We start from the raw sequence: 19,143 nt of genomic DNA on the forward strand, positions 1-19,143 counted from the left end.
GTATGCATAGATATGTTTGTGTGAAAAATATATTATATATTTTTCTCATAAAAATCTTGTATACAGAAAATTGCATTATACTTTGGCAGTTACAGATATTTCCTTGACCACTCCTATTTTTTTGCATATATTTATACTGTTTTCCCAAGAATCTGGTATTCTCCTCTCTTTCATGTATCTTTAAGTTTTGATCTTTCAATCTCCTTAGAACTTTTAAAAGTTTACTTGGTCCCTCTTCTCCCATCCTCATCTAACATCATCCAAATGCCTTCTGCTACTAGCTCCTCTACTTTCTTTTCACATGATGAAGTGGCCCTTCTTTTTGACAAGGAAAATCCTTCTACTTACACAAATGATTCTCTTCCATTTTCTCTTCTCAAGCTGACTAGCTTCTTGATCACCCCAATATCCTTTGTCTCTTGACTGTTTTCCTACTGTCTACAAATATGACTAAATACCCAGCATCCAAAAACAAAACAAAACAAACAAAAAAAAAAAAACCTTTTGCTTCATCTTTCCATCTCAGTTTGTTGTTGTTACCCTATAACTCCTCTTTTTGGGAAATAAACTCTTTGAGATACCCATTAACAATAAATTCATACATTTCCCCTCTCATTTCTTGTTAAATCTCTCCAGTATTGTCTATGACTTTATCATTCAATTGAATTTATTCTCTTATGTTATCAATAATCATTTAATTGAAAAAACATATTGGGATTTTCTCAATTATTATTTCTTAAATTTTCTGTAATGTCTGATATTGTCAATCACCATCTTCTCCTGACTATTTTCTTCTCTAGTCTCATCACACTACTGTTTTTTGTTTCTCCAACCAATCTAAATATCTCCTTTCTTGGATCTTAATTCAGGTCATGCTCATGAACTATGGATTTATCATAGGGTTCTATTTTGTGCCATTTTCCCTTCTCTGCCTATACTTTTATATAAAATGAAATTTTTGATTACTTTTTTCCCATATCACATTTATAAGGTAATCTCTTATTTAACTATGAATTTTATTATATTTTTGTTTCACTTTAAGAAAATGTGTGATATTTTAAAAATTCATTTTTTATTGAAAATAAAATTGTCACTTGAGTTTTACATCAATAATTATAATCTGAGTAATCACATATTACTTTTAGTTAGTTAGCTACAGCTATGATTTTTAGAAAGAACTAGACCTGGTTATTTAAAGAACTACATTTAGGATATAATAATCATAAGATTAAGCAAGAAATAGACAGTGTTGTATGCTAGAAATAAAGTATAGCAGTAGGGAATAAAATGAAGAGCTTCTGCAATGCTGGTAAATTTTATGACACTTCTATTCTCTTGCCAAATGTTTAGGAGATTGTGACATGAGGAAAATTGACTTCTGGCCTTGAAGTTTCATAATCATAATCAACTCACCCAAGGAAGGGAAGGAGTAAAAGGGGATGTCCCGTTCATATCTCTATTACTGGAATCTATTGTGAAAAGCTATTTTCATACGTACATTCGGAACACTTGTTCAGAAAACCTGACCCTGTTCATTACCTCTATTTGAGGCATTGTCTATGCTTATAAAATCTTATAAAATCTATAGAATCTAGAAATTTAAAGTCACAGAACAAACTGGTTCTGTCTGCAGACTTTAGACCTGTATATTTTGCATGCTCAAAATAAAAGTCAGATCTTTGGCTCAGAGATAGGACCTGTTTCTCTCTCTCTCTCTCTCTCTCTCTCTCTCTCTCTCTCTCTCTCTCTCTCTCTCTTTTCTTATGTTGAGTTTCAACAATTAGGCTAATATTCATAGACGATCTAAAACTATTTGCTTCTTAACATCTTCCCCTCCTTGTACCATATTTCTGTGACTTTACTACTATCATTGCAGAAACAGAAGAGACTGCACAAAAATGAGAGACATTTTGAATTTATTGTTTAATGAATAGTTACTGCTGAAGTGTTCCTTAGGTGCTGTAAAGGAGAAGGTTTTTAGGTAGTAAAAGAAATAGGATCCAGGAGAGACAGCTAATGTTTAAGATTGACTCAGAGAGAGGAGAGGGGGGGTTGGAGATTTTCCCTCTTCAGCCTTCCTTCCTCAGCTCTGGCTGCTGTCATAGACTGCCTCTTGTCCCTCTTGTCCTCCTTCACTACTAGAGACTAAAATGTTTCTTCTTAGGAAGATATCTTTCCCCTTGAAGCTGTTCACTCACACTTGATTCAAATTTGGGAAATGATAACCACTTTAATGTAAATTAATTCAATTAGGGTAATACAAAGGAATGGCTGGCAGGGGAAAGAATGGGAAAGGAAAAAGGGTAAAAGGGGGTCCCTTTCTCTAACTAAATCCCTTTCCCTCCCTCCTTGAGTTTGGGGGGAACTCAGGCTTTGGCAGCCTGAGCTTCCTGAGAGATACTCAGATTGACTGACTCTGGGTTTGGCCCCTTGGCCACAGTTCAGACACAGGACACCAGGAGTTGAGTGTCTGACAGGGATTCAAAATGTTTTTTCTCAGGTTTCTCTTCAGAAGTCTTTTCAATTGGGAAATGTTGGGGGAAAGGACTTCTATTCACTAGCAGGAAAAAGGTAGGTAACCCTCAGGAGAAAGTCTTAACCAGCCCCCTCTCTTCAGCTCCTCAAAACTGAGAATCGAACTGCTCTTCAGAAGGAACCTTCTGGCTTCCTAATATTCCAGCCTCCTGGGGCCCCTCCCACAAAAAGGCTGGCACTTTTTCCTGTATGCAAACCTTCTGTCACAGTTGTCATTTACATAATGACAAAGAACCTTTTCCTACTTAGCTAGACTTGTTATGTTAATCACAAATAGTAAATATATGACTGTGTTGGTACTGAAAAAGTCTTTTCCAAATGCTAGAACTTACCAGTGTTTGAGTTAAGTTGAAAAAGTCTTCAAGAACCCAGGGTCATATCAAGAGCATAATTAGAAAAACAAGGTACTTTCTTGGGGAAAAAGTTAGTTTATTAATAATCACTAATATTCCAATAATAAAAATATCTTTGATTTGTGAGGATTCAACTGACACTGGTCACAACCCCAAACTATTGTAATAGATGACCCTTAGATATGATACGGCTAAAATTTTTCTTAGTCTGCAAAACCCTTGTCCAAAGTTTCTCCAAGCTGAAATATTATTGTTCTCTGAGAACAGTATTGGGTGTAGAATAACCAAAAATTTAGATTTATTTTTGGTTTTATAACAGCTAATGCAAGCATTTTATTTATCTTTTGCTTTGAAAAAGCAGAGAATAGTCTCTAAGGGATTAGGATACAAGGCAGGCATTATTAGGGAGGAGAAATAGAAATGCCTGAAGCAAGAGACATTGTTCAGAGAGGGAGGCTTATGGCAACAAAATGAAATCAAAGAAAGGGTGAGTGAATGACAAAAATGAGCCTGCCTAGTTTGAGATTTTGCCTAGAGCTCACCATAACCAAATACACACCCATACTTACATACTCCTATGCATAAGTGAATTTCTATCTTCATTTATGAAAGCTGAAATCAAATATAATCCACAGACGAGAATGGATTATTTGATAATTTCCTTAAAACACAATGCCACAGAACAAATTTTTGAGTATACTATTAATATGTCATTAATGATTAAATTATTTAAACATATTATTAATTTATAATGAATCTTTGCATTATTCAACCATGTTATTAAAATAAAGCTAATAATTTAATTATTAAATTATGAGTACTCAAAATTTTGCTCTGTGTCATCAGAGATATAATTGCATATTTTGGGAAATATATAGTCTTTCTTGCTAGGGGTTTTTACAAACACTTTTCAGCTTTTGTAGTTAAAGACAGAAGTCTTTTACAGGAATGGCTCTGTGAATGTATTTGCATGTGTATTTGTGAGTATGTAGTTATGGGGGCATATATGCTTGGGATGAGTCCTAGGCAAAAATCTGATATTAGACAAGCTTATTTTGGATGGAATTGTGATTTTTATATAAATTGTAATTTATTTATTAATATTATACTTCATTTTATGCTATTTTTCTAGTTTTGTTATATTTTCAAGTTATTCAGGCTCTTAATATCTACTGATTGCTTCTAAATGTATTACATTTAAAAATAAAATTATATTTTATAATATTTTAATATTCATATTGAAAAATAATATTTAATTATTAGTTGTATGTATAAATAATGTATTCAAAACTCTGCTCAGTATTATCAGTTATATGTTGATATAAAGCTAATTATTGAATTGGTATAGTTGATAGAGTAACAGATGTGGTCAGACTCATCTTTCTGAGTTAAATCTAGCCTTAAACACTTAGTAGCTGTGTGACTCTGACATGTGGGTCACACAACTCTGCCCAAATTCTACAAAAATGAGCTGGAGAAGGTAATGGCAAACCACATCAGTGTCTTTATCAAGAAAACTCCAAATGGAGTCACAAAACGTTGGACAAGATTGACTGAAAGCAACTACAACCACATCATTATTGAATTATAAATATTTTATTAAATGTTCATTTGTATATAAGGCTAACTTTTAAACAAAAGCATAGCAAATGCTTACTGTGCTAGATAGAAATAACAAAAAAAGAAATTAGGATAGGAATAGAAGAATGAAAAGGAGAGAAAAAATTCCTATTTGGTCACTGTATATATTTTTTCTCTTCATGTTGAACTTAAGTACACAAATTATATGATAAAACCCACCCCTTGCCCCTCAAACAAAATAAAAGAAAAGAATATTATGATGCCAAATTCTGTAGACTACTTCCAGATTTAGAAAGTTTTTATTTAAATTAGACATGACTGGCATGAAATTTCTCATTGATTGTTCTGGATAAATCCATGTGCAGATGCATAGAAAATGTCAAAGTATTCATTAGAAGGCTTCAGATAGAAAAATAAAATACCAGCAGTTGGTAAGAGCCTTTGTCCTAAACTGTTCTTATTTATAGTTGGGGGAGAGGGGAGGATTATTTGCTTCTCGGGGAGGTAAGAACACTTTCTCCCTTTGAAGATCTCCATAATCACATCATAACCTCTGGTCCAGTGCTAGTATTTGCCCACTGGACTATTCAGACATCACCTCTAAATAACCACCACCATCAAAAGCCTTTCCTAAATCTCCACACACTCCCCCCCCCCCTTAATCCCAGAGTAGTTTGTAAGGACCAGGCAATTTGTTCTTCAAGATTGGCAATACTTACAAGACTCTGTCTGTATTCCTGTCTCTCTCTCTCCTTCTCTCCAATATACATGCATACATGTCTTAATCTGAGAATATATATCCAGATTACAAATCATGTGTTCTTGTCTTTTTAATTTATTAATCACCTGGGACTGTTTTAGGAAGCATTTGCAGTTAGCTCACAGGGTTGGTGAGCTAACTGCTACTGCTTCTCCTGCCTAGTCAGGCTTCTGCACTTTGTTGATGCTATAGAATATTTATTTTAGACCTACTCTTATTCCTGACCTCCAAAATTCCCTATATAACCATATCAACAAGGCTATTATGCTAAATTAGTTCTATATTAGTGAACGGACAAATCAAATCACAAGTGATTAAGTAAACAGAACATTCAGTGAGGAGAGCAACTAACTGATCATAACTAGTAAAATAGTAATTTGTTTTTTACTGTAAGGAGGAAAGATATTCTGCTTAGATATTGCAAATTGGGAGGGTATTTAATTGGTCACCTTCCAGGATTTCTTTGCTTGAGCTAGAATCACCCAAATGTTATTTAGCAGTCATTCTCTCCATTCCCACCCAGACAATATAACCCTTTTGCCAGGGGAGAGTGCCCTGGGGAGAAAACAATTCAATGGAAAATAATCTGCCTTCCATATTTCTTTCTAAAGATGTAGAAATTTTGAATCTCTGTCTTTCATATTATACTTCTTTCTAGGAATTCTCTGTAAACCAATTCCAGTCACTTATACACCAAGCCTTGCAGAATTTTTCTCCAAAACATTGAGTGACATTCATTCAGGAATTGGTATATCTTCTTATTTTTTTAATTTAAATTTTATTGTAATGTAAAACACTTCCATATTGTGTAATTAACTTCTGTACTCTTGAACTAGGATTACCAGCACCCTACTTTCCTCCTCACATTGCATGCTAAAGTAGGGCAGATATAAATTTGGTTATCTCCCTGCCTCTAACTCTCTTTTTCCTGTAATGGTGGCTGCCAGCAGTCTTTTTAAACAGTCAAGAGATTCTAGTCACATGGTTTTATTTTGTTAGATAATTACCCTTTTATTCCTTTGTGTTATATTTTATAAAGTTTATTAATAATCAGTAGAAGTAAAGTAGTTCAAAGGTACAGAAATTAATTACACAATCTGGCCTTTGATTCCCATGGAAAATAAGCATAGAAATCTCCCAGATTTACATGCCTAATTACCCCATGGAATCAGTATACATAACCAACTTACATCCCTAAAGATCTGTAACTAGAGGTACATACAATATTGCACTTTCTAAGGGGAAATTATGATAATTTGGGGATAAGAGGGAAATAAAAGAGAAAAAGAACAAAACCAATTTTAGGTGCATTGACAAAGAGTCAATTAGGGGGCAGTCCCCTTTGGCATAAGAGTGTACATTCAAAACAAATGTGTACAACTCCCTGTAGTTCAATTTCGGTATATCCCCAAGTTCATTCTGGATCTTTCAGTTCACTGTGAGGTTTCTTTAGGCATCTTCATGGTGCCTTCTTGAAACAGTTCACTTTCTTGATTCGGGGATGTAGCAAGTATCTTATCAGAAAAATTACTCTCAAAAGAATTTAAATTTTGCATTATAGGATAATAATACAATATTATTCATTTTTGTAAGAGCAAACTCATACAAAAATAAAACTGTAAATACACTGATGTGAAAGACAACTACAACAATTCTTTTTCTGGAGTATTCCCCATCATTGGCCTGTCCTAGACCATTGCATTGCTGAGAGTAGCCAAGTTTTCACAGGTAATCATATCCAATATTGCTGTTATTGTGTATAATGTTCTCCCAATTCTATTTATTTCCCTCTGCATCAGTTCCTGTAGATCATCTTAGCTTTTTCTGAAATATTATAATTTTTTAGAGGCCAAAGAATTCCATCACCAACATGTACTACAATTTGTTCAGTCATTACCCAATTGATGGGCATTATCTCAATTTCCAAATCTTTGAGAGTTGTTGTAAGGAAATTAGAATATTGATTAAGATATTGATCATAATGAGATATTTTTGATAAAAAAAGTTATCTGAGAGTACAAGCAAGGTGGAGAGCAATGTGTAAGACCAGAACTTAGAAGGAAGAACACAGAAAAAGGTTTTCTTATTCCTGACCTCCAAAATTCCCTAAATAACTATATCAACAAGGCTATTATGCTAAATTAGTTTTATATTAGTGAAAGGACAAATCAAATCACAAGTGATGAAGTAAACAGAACACTGAGTGAGGAGAGCAACTGACTGATGTTAGATTTAAAATGGTTGAAGGCCTTAAACTGTAACAGTTAAAGGAGTGATGTAAACTGTAGTGAGTTAAAATGGTGGAAGACATAAATTGTGATAGATATAAGAGAGGGTGAGTAAATTTGACCACAGAAAATATGTATCACTACAGTGTCTTGGTTTTTAAATCAAATATAAGGTGGTCACCAGGGAAATATTCCCAATTATTCAAATACCCAAGTCAACTGGGTTTTATAGATATTTTAATTAATACAAATGTGGAATTAAAGAAAAGAGAGAAAAAGAGAAAAAGGAAATAAGTATGAAGGGCCTTAAGCCAACATGGCCTAGACCTGAGTCTTAAGAGAGAGAGATCAGCTAGTCAGTCTTTTAACACTCACCACAAGGTCTGTCTAAGCAAGGATTCTAGTGACACTGGGCCAGCTCCATCTCAGCTGACTTCACCAGAGAGAGTTCCAGCCAGAGTCCTCCTTAAAGAGCCTTCCAGCCAGAGACTATTCCAAAGGACCTCTCTCCAGAGCCTCCAGAGGGACAGAGTCCCCTCAGAGGAGCTCCAGTGAGACCTCCTTAGAGATTGTCCTCCAAGAGCTTCCCTTCTCCAGAGCCTCTCTCAAGAGATTCTTCCCAAGCGATCCTCATCAGAGATCTTCCAAAATGATTTTTTTCAAGAGATTCTGCTTTTTCTTATATAGGGGTTTTACTCCTATGTCACCTCCTCTAAGTCCTTACATCTACCAATCACTGTAGACATTTTCCAAAGGACTGCCCATCTGAATTCCTGCTAAGTTGACTAATCTCCTCAGTAAGTCTGAACCAGAAAAAATGCTGCTGTGTCAACTAATCTCAGTAAGTCTGAACCAGTGAAAACACAGCTGAGTCAACTAATCTCATTAAGAGAAAACTTGCCCAACCCTTTTAGGTACCTAGCATCTCATTGTATCAATTCTAAAAAACAGGCATGGCTCAAAGAACTCCTTGCCTTATTATAAGCATGGGTCCAAGTACTTTCATTGTTTAGCAAGGATTTTTCTCCCCTAGAGCAGTCTTAAGTATGGGTGGAGTAGAGGTCCTCCCATTTCTGACCCTGGCGAGTTCTCACATCAAAATGGGGAATGTTTCCTAGTAGGGAATTTGTTCCAATGGAGGATTCCTCAATGTGGAAATTTTTAACATTCACAAGTCTGAGCAATTTCAAGATTTACACTGATCAGAACTGGGAAAATAGTAGGTTTTTTGTTTGTTTGTTTGTTTTACTGTAGGGAGGAAAGAATGATATTCTGCTTAGATATTGCAAATTGGGAGGATATTTAATTTGTCACCTTCCAGAATTTCTTTGCATGAGCTAGAATTACTCAAATGTTATTCAGCAGTCAGTCTCTCCATTACCACCCAGACAATATCCAGGGGAGATTGCCCTGGGGAGAAAATTTATAACCCTTGGGGCATACGTCCAAATTGCCCTGTAGAATGATTGAATCTCTTGACAACTCCACCAACAATGCATTAGTGTCCCAATTTTGCCACATTTCCTCCAAAATTTGCCACTTTAATTTACTCCCATATTGGCCAATCTGATAGGTACGAGGTAGTACCTCAGCATTGTTTTAATTTTCATATTTTTATCAGGAGTGATTTAGAATATTTTATATGATTATTGATGGCTTTGATTTCTTCATCTGAAAATTGCTTGTTCATATCCCTTGACCATTAGTCAATAGGCAAATGACTTGTATTCTCATAAATTTGCCTTAGTTTTCTATAGATTTGAGAAAGTATACCTTCATTAGAGACATGTTATAAAATTTTCCCCAAGTGTTTTGTTTGCTTTCTAACCTTGGTTCCATTATTTTTATTTATACAAAAGTTTTTAAATTTAATATAATAAAATAACTCATTTTACATATTATAATACTCTCTAACTCTTGTTTGCTCATTAATTATTCCCTTCTCCAAAGTTCTTTCAGTTAAAATATTCTATGTTCCTCTAAGTCAGTTATGGTATCACTCTTTAAATTTAAATTATATATCCATTTTGACCTGATATGAACACAATTTCAAAAGACTTTTTTTTTTAAACCCTTACCTTCTGTCTTGGAGTCAATACTGTGTATTGGCTCCAAGGCAGAATAGTGGTAAGGGCTAGGCAATGGGGGTTAAGTGACTTGCCCAGGGTCACACAGCTGGGAAGTGTCTGAGGTCAGATTTGAACCTAGGACCTCCTGTCTCTAGGCCTGGCTCTCAATCCACTGAGCTACCCAGCTGCCCCCTCAAAACACTTTTCACACAAATAAAGTCAGATCTAAGGTATTGGAAAAATATTAGCTGCTCATGGGTTAATTAATTGCTCATAGGCCAAAGTAATAAAATTACAATTATAATTCTACCTAAATTAATTTATTCATTCAGTCATAGAAATCAAACTACATGATATTTTAGAGAACTAAAAAAATAACAAAATTCATCTGGAAGAGCAAAATGTCAAGAATATCAAGGGAACTAATGAAAAAAAATTATGAAAGGAGGCCTAATAGTACTAGGTTTCAAATTGTACTATAAAGAAGCTGTTATCAAAACAATCTGGCTCTGGTTAAGAAATAGAATGCTAGATCAATCATGTAGCTTAGATACACAATATATAAGATCAAATGACCTTAGCAACCTAGTGTTTAAAGAACACAAAGATTCCAGCTTTTGGAATAATAACTCACTCTAACAAAAAGCTGCTGGGAAAATTGGAAAACAGTGTGGCAGAAATTAGGTATAGACCAATATTTCACACACTATATCAACAATATAATCATGTGCTCTGCATCACAAAAAGATCACAAGAAAAGGGAAACACACACACACACACACACACAAGCTTATTTTTTATTAGTAAAGAATTGCAAATTGAAGGAATGTCCATCACTTGGGGAATGACTGAACAAATTGTCATATCTAATTGTGATGGTATGCTATTGTGATATTGGACATGATAAGTAATATTCTTTCAGAAAAAGCCTGAGGGGGCAGCTGGCTAGCTCAGTAGATTGAGAGTCAGGTCTAGAGATGGGAGGTCCTGGGTTTAAATTTGGCCTCAAACACTTCCTAGCTGTGTGACCCTGGGTAAGTCACTTAACCCTCATTCCCTAGCCCTTACTGCTCTTCTGCCTTGGAACCAATACATAGTATTGATGGAGGATAAGGGTTTATTAAAAGAGCCTGAGAAAATTTACATGAGTTCATGCAAAGTGAAATGAGCATTACTAACAGAACATTCTAGACAGAACCAACATATTGTGCTATCAGCTGTGATTTCTCATCAATACCATGATCCAAGAAAATTTCCAAGGATTTTTGACTGAAGTATGCTTTAAAAAAAATCAACTTTTTTTTTGGTCTACATTTTCTTTTGCAACATGGCTAATATGTTTTGCATTACTGCATATGTATAAATTATCTGTATTTGCTTTCCTTTTCAAGTTGGGGAAGGGAGGAAGTCAGGGAGAGTATGCTCAAGTCAATAATATTTTTTAAATGAATGTATAAATTTTTGTTAAAATGTAATTCAAAATATTAAATGTAAAAAATGGTCCAAAGTCTCAGTGGCAACTATAGTGGATCTCTGAATCATAATAATGACAAAAACATATTTATATAATCCCTTAAGCTGTAATAAGTTGAAACCAATTTTACAGTAGAAATATTATACCAATCTATTGATGATAAAATGATCAAATGGGATGAAATGAGAAAATTTGTAACAAAACAGCACGATGTCTGGTGTATAGCATATGCCTAATAAACACTTATTTCCATATTGAATTATTCCTGGTCATACTGTTATTGACATATGAAGCAGAGTTTGAATCTAGGTTTCTAAAGTTGAAATTCAAGGCTCTATTGACTAAAACATTTTGTGCTAAACAAGAAAAAATAATGATGTTCAGCAGTTTTCCACTCTTTCTTCAATTATCTTAGTCACCCAGAATTTTACCAGGTTGGCACATTACCTTTCAAGGAGCAATATTAAATACACATTTTTCATGCCTTTCTGTCCCTGGGAGTAACCTATAGATGGAGCCAAATGATTTTTCTGCCCTAATTTGGGGACTTGATAACCTTCTTAGATAGTGTCCACCCCAAGGAATTGTGAAGGGGTTACTTAAGGGACTTGGTGAGGATTTTGACACCTTGCTTCCCTTAGATTTGAGAAAACAAAGAGAGTGGTTGATATCATTAGGGAAAAGGCACAGTGGTAGAATAAGCAATTTACTATTTCCTTTATTTTTCTGAAATACTTTGTCATGGTGAAATAGATAGAACTCTAGCATTGGAGCCAGAAAAAAACATGATTCCAATACTTGCCTCTAACACACATTGATCATTTGACCCTGGGCAAGCCATTTAATTTTTTGAAGCTATAGAATACTACTTCATATTATTTCAGATAAGGTGCAGATCTGTATTGACAGAAAGGATTTTTAAATTTATATTCCCCAAACAATAAAATCATGGTTCATTTTCTCATTCCTATTTAAACACTAAGCTATACTACTGAATTCAGCCAACATTTTGATGAAACATTCAAGCTTCATTCTGTAATATTTACTACTAGAAATTAACTTTTTTTAAAGAAGAAAGGAATTACAGGAACTTAGGGGTTACTAATTAATATCAGCTTAATTTCACTGTTAGACACAGAATTATTTTTAAAAATGTATTTATTTTTTTTAATTTGGTCAATTTTGACCATTATTCCCTAATTACAAAAATCATTTTCTATTCCTCCCTCCCTCCCCTCCCACTTCCCTTCCCATCACATAGCCGAAGCACAATTCCACTGGTTATTACATGTGTCCTTGACCAGAATCCATTTCCATATTGTTGGTATTTGCACTAGGATGTTAATTCAGAGTCTACATCCCCAATCATATCCCCCTCGACCCATGCAATCAAGCAGTTGTTTTTCTTCTGTGTTTCTACTCCCACAGTTTTTCCTCTGAATGTGGATAGTGTTCTTTCTTATACATCCCTCCGGGTTGTTCAGGAACACCACATTGCCACTAATGGAGAAGTCCATTACATTTGATTGTAGCACAGTGTATCAGTCTCTAGACACAGAACTCTTTTAAGGCAAGAAATCTTCCCTTGATTAATCTTCCTGTCATTATGGGTAAATGTACTATAATTTCCCTCTACTTGAAAAAATGTCAAAGAAACTATTCTTCATTTATCACTTGGTAGGCCACCTCTTATTGACTGTTATATACAATTTCCCAAACTTTATATTTTGGTTCTGGTTCACACAGTCATTTTCTCAGAGGCCCTATGCCATTGGGTAATAGTGAAAATAATTCATATCCACAACAATTTATTTCAGTGGCCGATTTCTTACAGGCACACATAGACATAAGAAAATTTTTGTGATCTTCACCCTTCATCTTCACAAATTACTACCCACAATTCAGAATAGTGATGGTGTCAATATCTTGAAAAAATTTTTTTAGCCATCAGTTAGCTTGGACACAATGAAATAATTACTTCTCTTCTAGCATATCGAGACATTGAATGGAACAGAAGATTCCCTGCATTGGCCATAGTCTTTAAGACTTGGGGTGCTTGGCCCCTGGTACTTCATCCCTAGTACCAGGAATATATAGATTTGTTCACCTTGGTCAAGAAGAAGTTCTGTCACATGGGCCATATGATTGATTATATAATCAAAGTCATTCAAAATCCCCAATTCTGGACAATAAAATCTACCTAGAATAGATATGATGATAGCTTTATTCTATGTTAATTTATTACTGTCATTATTATATTACTAATACTGGTAATGACATTGTTGAGAACAGCAGTAGAGAACTAGAGACTAATTCATCCCTCTACAATACCATTAAAATGCTTTTGTCCTGTTTTTTTTTAAACAAAGGGCATAAAACAATAACTTCGTAACTGTAGACTCCTGAAACTAATTACCACTTGATGAATACCAGATGTTAAAGATGGGGGTTACTATATTTGTCAAATGAGAACTTTGGAGATACATGTATATACAAACACACATGTGCACATATATATACCCATGTATATACACATGTATAAGTATACATGCACACATGCAGTATACACAAAGGTAGGCACATGATGAGTGTATATGTATACAAGGTACATATATGTGTGTATGTCACATGGGGATGACCACATGAGAAAAAAAGTCTAAGAGTATTATTTGAAATCATTCAGATATAGATACTCATATGAATGTTTTTTCTAGTAGTCCTACACCTTTTTTGCATCATGGAATGGATCCTTTTGACAGTTTGTCTAAGTCTCTGGACCCTTCCTAATAATATATTATTAATATATAATTTTAAGTAATTTTAAAATTTTATTTAGATATTTTAAAAAGATATATTTTCCCAATAAATTCATAAATTCCCAATACATTTTGGAAACTTCTTGGGGATCTTTGCATTTTAGTTTAACAATTTTTATTTTATGCTATGAATTATATGTAGTCTCCTGATCCAGGAACCTATGATTATAGATTTAGAACTTGGAAGCAATTTAACAGGTCTTTTGTCATACCTTCCTCAATGGATAGATGAGGGAACTTTTTAAAAGAGCTTTAATTACTTGCCCAACAACATTAATATTGAAATAGTGGGATTTGAACTCATATCCTATGATTTTAAATTCATGGCCTCTTTCATTGTATCACAGTATTAAAGATTTAGAAGTTTTGTATTTTAAGACCACCTGTATAGGAAAGAGTTCATGTACCATTTTGCTCTGTCCTTAAACATTCAGCAAATTATATGTTTATATGTTTGAGGAGAAGGCAGAAATCCTTGGGAATATCACATTTTGGGAAATGACTAAAGAAGTAGAAGTATAGAAAAAAAACGTTTTTTTCTTAGTAGTTTTTCCTTATCACTGCAGGTAAGTGTCCTTTTTTAAAAATATATCTCCCTTCACTAATGGTGTTTCACATGCTTTTATTATAGCATTCTGAGACTTTCTCATGGATAAAAGAAATGGAAGATATATCTCTATCTCTATTTCTGCCTCTATCTAATAACCTACGTGATTAGATTAATCATTGACTTCTTTAAATATCAGTAGAAGAAATTAATTTTCATCATTTATATACAAATTAATCTACCTTACCTTTGTTCACCTTGTTCTTTTCTATGACTCAGATTGTCACATATTTCTTCCATATATAGAACAATTCATAAAAAAATAATGAAGATAAAAATTGTTCCTTTAACAAACCAAATATTTTTTAGTTCATTTCACAGGTCTGCTGATATAGTTTGCAAATCTTCTGCTAATTAATATCATTATGAACTATTTTTACAAATGCTCTTATGTCAAAACAGGGATGAATATGAACCAATCGATTAATATATGACATTAACATTTTCTTCTTAAAGATCCATTGAGAAGAGTTGTACTTTTGTACATTTCCATGGCCATAAAAGAACAACTCAAATTCTTTGTTAAAATCTCTTATGTCTTCACTGGCAGTATTTTTGGATGATAAATATTCTACCATTAATGGTATTGTTGTTCAGTTTCAGTCACATCCAACTCTTCTTGACCCTATTATGAATTTTCTTGGCATCAATAATAGAGTGATTTACCATTTCCTTCTCTAGTTCATTTTATAGATGAGAAATTAAGGCAAACAGGATTTAGTGAATTATCCACAGTCACCAAGTCAGTAAGTATCTGAGGCCAGATTTGCACTCAGGAAGATGAATCTTCCTGACTCCTGGCCCAGCATTCTATCCGTTATGACACCTAGCTACCTGCTCCACTCTTCATACTGTCCTTGAAGTCTTACCAGTTTGTTTGGGTCATATTTTTCCAATCCAATAACATGTACATGAAAATCATCACCATCTTTTGATGAAATATAAAAAACATATTTAGCTGAAAGGACATTTATTAGAGAAATTTTAAAAAATAAAAATAGAAGAAATTATTGTATCATTAAAAAGAACCAAGCAGAAAATGCATATAACTTGTATTTAGAGGAATTAGTGTATTCATAATTTCATTATTCTATTTTCCCCTTATTGGAGAGGATCACACAACCCATTAATTCTTGGGTATCCTGTGCATTTCTTGTCAGTGTCCTTTTAAAAATTTTATTATTGTTATGAAGTTGAATTGTTGAAGCATTTTTGAGACATTTTAAATATTTCAATATTTTGCATATTCACAATTTTTAAAAAAAATTGAATAAAAATGCCTCTCCAAAAATGAGCACAGACAAATTAAAATGGAAACTTTGTAATAAATTATTATTTTCCTCATTTTTCTACTTAGAATCATATACCTATATATCTTTTGAAGCCTAGGTGGGAGAAAAATAATCTAACATCCAAAACAGTGAATAAAATGGTAGAAAACATGATACTTTATGATTTGAAGGCAGATGTTTCCCATCAGAGTAGAAATTAGGTAGATTCCTCATGTATATAGTATGATAGCTGAACATCTTTTGATATGATATACAATATTTAGAGTATATAGTTTTGGTTTCCTTAAACAGTCTAGCAAGTCAGACTTTACTTGCCTCTTAGCAAAACCTCATTATCCATGCTATGGAAATTCACATTGTTTTGAATTCCTGAGCAATTTTATGCACTCGATCATGGAAAGTAATTTTATACATTGGGTGTTCAGTGGTTTCTATATTGCACATTGTTTGAATTTTCAGTTTAAGTATCCAGAGATAAGGCTATTCTATAAATAATCATGCTACATTATGACCAGGAGAATAATATTGAAAAGATCAGTCTTTGGTTTGGGAAAAAAAAAAAAGGTCTGATCATTAAGAGCCCAAAGCAGTTTCTAAAAGGCAATCAAATGTGTTTTTCATTTCATATTCAATTATGGCCTCAACTCATTGATTGTTAGCACTGTCTGTCAAAGGGGCAGTGATGTGGCAGAGTTCATGGAGTACCAGGCTGGGAGTCAATAAGACTCATCTTCCTGTGTGAAATTCATAGAAACTATAAACACCCTTACCTGTGTATGTGCATTAAGTCTGGATGTCAGAAAATTATGTGACTAAAGGGTCACAGGGGTACCTGGAGTCCTGACTTCTCAAAGAGACTTGAGAAAGTCCCTGCATGGTGGGTGAGGTGTCTGGCTTTATGAGAAAGGGCACTGAGTATTAGCTTGCTTTCTTTCATTCAGGACTTGTAACAGACCGGAAATGCAACCATTTGGGAGCTGGATCTGGGGGAGTGCAGCATGGTTTGCAGCCTTTTTTTAGTTAGGCTGGACTGGTGAACTTTTTCTCTTTCTATCTTTTACTAATAAATAATCATAAATTAATGTATAGTCTCCAAGGAATTTTAATCATTACAGCTTGACAGCCATGAGTTTGGAGATAAAAAAACTCTCTTACTTTTTTCTTTTCTTTTTTTCTCTTTCTCTTCTTTTTAGTTTTTTTTTCCCTTCTCATAAGGGTTACTTATTAGAGAGTAGAGGATTTTTAAAAGTTTTATATATAGATGTACTAACATACATACATATATAATTATTTTTTAATTCCAGGTTCCTGAGAAGCTGTGTGGAGGAGTGTTTGGTAATGTGAAGATCTCTGGCATGTGATGTGTAGGCAATGGTGTTAGGACAGTGAAAAGCCTTTAGACTAGCCCTAAAGATTTAGTAATAAGTGAATTTAGCTAAGAGATAACCTTCTGATTTGTCTCCATGTTTTCTTTAAAATTAAACTGTACTTCAGTTGTCTCAGTGGGACCACATGGCCTCTTAAGGAAAAGTGCTATGAAGGAGTTTGAAAAGAGTTAATAACCTGATTTTTTTCCTTTTCCTTTTTTTTCCTTTTTCTCTTCTTTTTGGGGGTCTTAGTTTGAACACCGGGAATGTATGGACTACGCTGAAAAGAGTTCCAAAGGGAAGTTCCCTTCACAACATGTTGATTTCATGGAGATATAAGGAAGTTTCAATCAAACCATGGGTGGTGAGAATGGAAGCCATTTATTTTTGTAAATCTTGGTCAAAACTGATCTTTATATGGCCTTGATATGGTTCATTTCAATCCAAGATATTAAAAAGCATTACAAAGAGAAATAGGGGAATAAAAAAAAAAAACCTCAAGGAATTGTTTTACTGGTATGTTTGGGTATTTTTCTCTAGGTAATTCCTCTTGGCTAGTGTCCAAGTTGAATCCCCCTTTCCTCCCCAATGTTTCCTTTGATCTTCTCTAATCCACACATTCTGTTCCTCTATACCATGAACTTTGCTTTATTTCTTTCCTTTGAAGATCTGTCCTTTCTCAGGATACATCTTTTGATGTATTTTCTATTTCTGCTCCCTCCCAGACCATATCCTTTCTTCATCCTGTAACCCATCTCCATTCCTCCTATTATCTGCACCCTATCTCACTAGGACCAGTTTCCTCCCCCTTCTCCTATTTCTCCACTTCTTCTTCCAGCTTCATCTGCTCTTCCTCTTCCTCCTTTGTCTCCCCTTCCAGCTCTGCCTTTTCCTGTTCCTATTCCTTCCCTTCCTCCTACTCTAACTTTTTCTCCTCCTTTTTCTCCTCCTCCTCCTCCCAGTCGTCTTTTCTTCTATTCAGTCTCCTTTCAGACGTTAGACTCAAAAGTGGAAAATAATGTCATCCCCAAAGACGTGTTTACTTTGAGGGAAGTTATCAAACATGATCATAGAGGAAACATGATAACATTAAGAAATTATGTGTCCTTCACACCCTCAGATTCAGCAATGTGAGTGGAAAAAGCACCAAACTTTGATACTTGAACCCATACTTGAAATCACAGGGTTTGATAAGATTTTTAGGAGTTTTAATTATATGTCAAATATGTTTCTAATTGTTTCTCAGGCTTGAGCATTTTTAAATGTCAGGTTAAAAACACAATTGGGTATATGTCAACTTTGTTCCTTTCAGTCTATTATTGGCAGTTTTCTAAAGAATATTTGGTTCAGACAGAAGTTAAAAAAAACAGCAAAAAATGTAGGAAATATAAATTCTTTAGTGTAGAGGTCCATAATCTGATATTTTTGAATATAATTAGAATTCTAATGTTGAGTTAATTCTTACCATCTGACCTAAATATTGACAAAGTAAAATTTTAGTGACTATTAAATTGTGTTAAGATCCATTTTTGAAGCAATTTTAGCAAAATATATTATCAGTGACCTTGAAACAGTGTAAGATTAAAAACTAACATCCAAAATACTCCAAGTATTAGATTTAATAAGATTTATTAATAACCTGAAGCAAAAAGGAAAATAAAAGGCTAGAGAAAAAAGTGTTCACCCAGCCAAGCTCATGGGAAAAAACAGAGAGCTAGGGCAGAGTTACAGAACTATATACACACATAACAAACACAAATGTGGGGTTAAAAAGAAAAGGGATGCTGGGAGATGTAGTTCAAGGGTACAAATTTTTTTAATTACACATACCCCCCTGTGACTCATTTGGGAGACTAGTCCCCCCAATTGGATCATTTTAAATATAATCAACTTACAACTTTAACTAGAGGTGCATACAATATTACAGCCTCTAAAGGGAAATTACAATAATATGGGAACAAGAGAGAAATAAAAGAGAAAAAAAAAACAAAATCAATGTTAGGTTTATTGATAATTAGGGGGCAGTTACCTTTTGACATTCAAAACAAATACATTCAACCC

The sequence above is a fragment of the Monodelphis domestica genome, chromosome 3 (assembly GCF_027887165.1).
Source record: "Monodelphis domestica isolate mMonDom1 chromosome 3, mMonDom1.pri, whole genome shotgun sequence".
NCBI classification, from domain to species: Eukaryota; Metazoa; Chordata; class Mammalia; order Didelphimorphia; family Didelphidae; genus Monodelphis; species Monodelphis domestica.